A 5,620-nucleotide genomic window follows, 5' to 3' on the forward strand; every position below is an offset into this window, starting at 1 on the left:
GAAAGTCCCTTTATCATAACATAGTAAAGCATTCACCGTTGGATTAGACGTAAATGAATTGAACAGTTGAGATTTAATATTCAACAAAAATTAAAGAAAAACAGATAGGTTTACATGTCGTAACTTTACACATTTGACACTTTCGAATTCCTAGTTTTTCTTATTCAAAATTTTTTTCCCATTACCTCTTGTCCAATACATATTCACCGCCGCTCGTTGTCTTTGTACTTCACCATCATTGCCAATTAACTTATATAAAGATAATAATCAAACCTTAATGTTTAGGAGAAAATTTAGGTTCTAATGTGGCTAATAATTTGATGACACGTGACAAGAAAAGTCAACTAAGAAAGTCAATTTGTTTGAATAGGCATCAAAATAGCTCACAGAAAGATAAGAGGTAAGCTCCTTGAAGAAAAGGGCAATTTCGGTAAAATAAACAATATTAAAGAGTATTATCGGAAGCTAGATTTTGGGGTTAGGGTCGACATGAGAGAGAACAAAAATATCTTCTTTTGACTAAGGATGAGGAACTAATAAGAATAAAGATTCTCTAGCCAAGCAATAAGAGAAGGGCACATCAACTGTCCTTTTAATACCAGCAGAAAAACAATAGGACCATATGTTGGAGAGGCTTCTACGTGTCATTTGTTGGAAGCAAAAAGATGGTTGGAGGTTTCCTTACCTCCCAAGCTCATAGGTGTCATAATCTCGGGGCTATAAGTCCAATTATATAAATGTCCTCACCTGAAGAAGGACAACCATTAATTAAGAGCCATGTGTTTAAAATTATCAAAATGCCCTTAGGAATAGTTGTATATAAGGTCTACATGTTCAATCTTGCGCGGGGGGGGGGGGGGGGGGTGGGGACTTTCTCTCTTTTTGCTCATTCCAACCATTAGCCATTTTTTCCAAATCCAATTTCTTAAGAGGTTGCTTTATCTTTTTCTTGCTCTATTTTTCTACGTTTCTTTCTCCATTTTCATACCTTCAAGGAATATTTTGGCCATCGTATCTCTCAAATATGATCCTCTATTATTCTTCTCCTAGAAAACCCTCTAGTCTCCAAAAGACCACATTTTCGTCATATTATTATCCACCATAAACAAACTTTAAAAAAGTTTTGTTGATATTGTAAAGCAAATCATGTAATATGTCATTTATATAGTGAATTTCAGATGAGCTACTCCCATGGATGTAGCTCAAAGGGTCTAACCTCGTAAAATATTGTGTGTTCCTTATTGTTTATGCTTATGTTCTGCTTATTATGATGGTTTTGATGCCTAGATTACATTTTATATATGAGCTCACTTAAATTATCTTCCAAGCTCTACTGAGGTCCCTGGATTAGCTCTCTACAGCTATCCTCAAGTTCACTAGAGCTATTCCCTTAACTTTCTTAAGGTCCTCATGTCAACTCTTAAAATTAACTTTCATGAGATCCATTAAGCTCTCAACATTGGTTCACCTCTCAAATCACCTCAGTTCACCTTCCAAATCACCTTTACTCACCTCCTAGATCAACTCAGCTATACCTCTTGCCCCAATCATTAGAAAATACACCCAATTCAAGCTTATCCTAATCTCCCTCAAAATATAAATTTTATTTGTTTTTAATTGGATTTGACCTAGATCCAGTGAGAACAACTGCTTAATAGTTTGGATCGGATCTTAGCGAAAATCTAGCTAAAACACGTAGGAACCCAATCAAATTGTTATCCTTGTTCCACAGTTAGTTGTTTGAATCGTCGACGGTCACATGCCACCATCATTCATTTTGCCTCCGTCAGTGCGCGTTTGGTCTCACCATCACCATTGTGTGCCTTTCTTCTATTTCTATTAGATCGGAGCATCACCGATGCCTTTCATGGTACTCGCAAGATTAATTATCGTTTGATCATCTTCATTCTATATATATATATTTTATGTTTTTTGTTGGTTTGGGTTTAATATAATAGTGTTTCTTATTTATATTTGCTGTCAATTTTGTTATTTTGGCTATTGTTGTTGCCTTTGAAATTACTTTCGATTGTACTAGAGATCAGACAAATAACTATTTTGCTACTTTCTTTTTTTGCTATCTATGGGATAATTATTTATTGTTTTTTATGTTTGATTACTTGCTTTTTTTTTGTTGTTCTGGGTTTTATTTTATTGTAGTTAATTTATTTTAGCTTTTTTCCTATTGTTTTTGGGTTTATTTTTCTGTAACTTTTTATGTTGATTTGCTTCTTTTTTCGAGTGGATTTGCTACTGTTTTTGTTTCTTTTTTAAAACTATTTGTTGTTTCTATGGTAATTTATTGTTTTGTTTATGTTTGACTATCTGCCTTTTTTTGGGCTTTGTTACTTACTATTTTTAGGTTAATTTACTGTAATTTTTTGTGTTTATTTACTTATATTTCTAGGTTGATTTTTTCAAATTTTACTATTTTTTGCTACTTCTAGGATAATAATTTACTATTTTTATATTCGATTACCTGTTTTTCTTGGCTTGTATAGAAGGAGGCTATGCAATTACTCTTCCTACTACAACAGCTAATTTATTTTTTGGTAATTAGTCAACTTTCCTATAATAAGATCCTGAGGCTGTATATATTTTGCTTTTTACTGAATTATTTAGTACAATTGAGAGTGAATTTCGCTACGTGGTATCAGAGCAAATGAAAGTTCTTAGAATCCTTGTTTCAGATCTACTTATTGCCTAAAACTCATCAGTCGTTGCTCAAATTTTTTGACTGATGTTATGTGTTCTCTTTAACTTTATCATATTTGACACCTCTTACATTACCCCTAAAGAAATAGTTATTATTAAGTGTGAAAATCAAAAGAATCAAGTAACATGAGAACTCTAAAATCTGCAAGTCTCATACCGCTTGAATGAGAGAAATTACTTAAAAGCGATCTCAACTTGTGAAAATTTTTTGAAAGGAAAAAGGGAAGATTAACTACCTCTTATGCTTGTCCCTAAACCTTGAAGATCCTAAGTTTACACTGTGGGATGAGGAAGACACCACCATAATATCATTGCTTTAGAATTCAATGATGTCATAAGTGAGTGGACCTTACATGTTCTTGACTACAACAAATGAAATTTGAGAAGCCGTGAGATATACTTACTTCGAGGCTAAAGATGCTGCAATAATATATAAGATTAAGATGAAATTCTCAACAACCAAGCTGAAATACAAGTATGCAACCTAAGAGGGGGGGTGAATTGGGTTTCTAAAAAATTATTCAATTTATTAAAGAAAAACTTAATGCAATTATAAATCAAATTCAAAGCAATAACAATTAAGATGATCACAATATAAAAAGATAAGGGAAGAGGGATTCAAACACCGAGATTTTTACGTGGTTCGGCCAACCTCGCCTACGTCCACGCCTCCAAGCTTTCCGGGCTTGAGGATTCCACTAAGCAAGCCTCCAAGGCTTCAAATGCTTACACTTGACTTCCAAGGTGTCAATAAACCTTTACAACAAGAGATTATCCCCAATCTCTTAACCCAAGTGTATCCCAACACTTACAATCACTCAAAGTAAAATATTACAAATTGTTTTTCTCTTACACAATATTTAAGATTACAAATCAATGCCCAATTTGTGAATATATGAAGAGAGAATGTGTTTTAAGCTCTATGAAGATTGTATTCTCGAATATTTGCTCAATGGTCGTGTTGTGATCAATCTTTGTTTGAATCTGAATGAGCTTATTTATAGCTGCTGCTGAAAACTAGCCGTTATTGACTTTCTGCACATTGTCGGATCGCCGTTAGCTAGATGTCGGATCGCCGTTTGACTGGTCAATATGACCGTTGGGCTGATGTTTCAAATTGTTGGATCGCCGTTATCTAGATGTCGGATCGCCGTTTAGGTCCAGAGGCTACTGGTTGATATCGGCGAGCCGTTTATCACATATGTCGGTTCGCCGTTTTGGTCCAGAGGCTATTGGTTGATATCGGCGAGCCGTTTATCACACATGTTGGTTCGCCGTTTAGGTCCAGAGACTACCCTTCAGTTCTGGTTGATATCGACGAGCCGTTTATCACAAATGTTGGTGTGCCGTTTTCGTCTAGAGGCTAATCTCCATTTCTGCTTGAAATCGGCGAGCCGTTTACTACACATGTCGGATCGCCGTTTTCTACAAAAACTGCTGTAGTGAACTATTTTGCAAGATGACTGTTTTGTCTCCAAATCTTTATAAAAATACTTTATGAAACTTGTCAAAATAGATGAAAATTATGTTGAGCTTTTAAAACGATTAATCAATCTTAATCATGTTTGTTATCATCAAAATCAATAAAGAATAATTTATGTTAACAATCTCCCCCTTTTTGATGATGACAAATTTTTCAAGAAAATACTTGTGCAATTTTTGCTCCCCCTAAATATGTGCTCCCCCTAAGTGAAATTTTGAAAGACTTGTTAACTCCCTTGTTAAAAAAATATTCAACTGTTAATCTCAAAATTTTAAACACGACAGATTGATTTTAAAAAAAAAAAATTATGCCAGTAAACACATGCATGCCAATACTATTTTGCCAAAACCAATTTTGCATTTTGCCAATTTCTCTCCCCCTTCATCATCAAAAAGAAAGATACGCGATGAATGACTTATGTTTGGAGAAATTTGGGCAGAGTCTCCCCTGAAATATGAGCATTTCCTCAACAACACACAGAGTTAAAAAGAAAAAACACTTCCATATAAATATACCACCATATCAACCAACCTCCATACCAACAAATTCACACTTCCAGAATGACCAATATAATCAATATAATACCAAAAACAACCCAAATAGAAATTAAGTGCATATGTCCAACAAGAAATATCAAAAGCATAATCACAAAACACATAACATAGAAAACACAGATAATATCATACACATATGGCAAATGAAATGAAAGATGTCTGTGCGAATGTCAGAGGGGCAGAGAAATCTAAGATAGGGGCTGTGAAGACGAGCTGTCGGGGTCATATCCAAAGTAGCCGAGAATGCGATGCTGTCCTGCAATTAACTCCATCTGCTGATCAGAAATTTGCTCCCGAAAGGTTGCAAAATCATATCGAAGCTGCTGCTGCTGCTTGGACAGGGCATCCACTCGGTCGAGAAGCTGCTGGAAGCGATCCTCAGGAACAGCTGATGCCGCAGGAGGGACGGCAGTCTCGGTAGGCTCGTCATCCTGAGATGCAGCTGCTGCTGGTGCTGCAGGTGCTGCTGGTGCTGCAGGTACTGCTGGTGCTGCAGGTGCTGCTGGTGCAGCTGCTCGGCGTGGAACATGCGGTCTAGCCCCAAGACGGAAATCAGGTAGCTCATCCTCGGAGTAGACGTCATTCAACATGCGATCATCCTCTGGTGCAAGCAGTGTGTCTTCGTTTTTAGAGGATGTGGTCTTATCCCATTTCCTACGCTTCTTAAAGAATCCGATGGCAGAAATAATTTCTCGTCCGAGCTTACGAGTCTCGAGAAAAACAGGCTCGACGATAGGAACATGAAAGTGGTTCAAGATTTTAGTAATGATGCTGCCATAAGGAAGAGATCGATTGGAGACTTTAGGGGTGGACAGCATATGGCACATAATAGTGTAGGATAGGCTCACATGGCGTCGACGGATAAGAG

Source organism: Citrus sinensis, chromosome 3 (assembly GCF_022201045.2).
Source record: "Citrus sinensis cultivar Valencia sweet orange chromosome 3, DVS_A1.0, whole genome shotgun sequence".
NCBI classification, from domain to species: domain Eukaryota; kingdom Viridiplantae; phylum Streptophyta; class Magnoliopsida; order Sapindales; family Rutaceae; genus Citrus; species Citrus sinensis.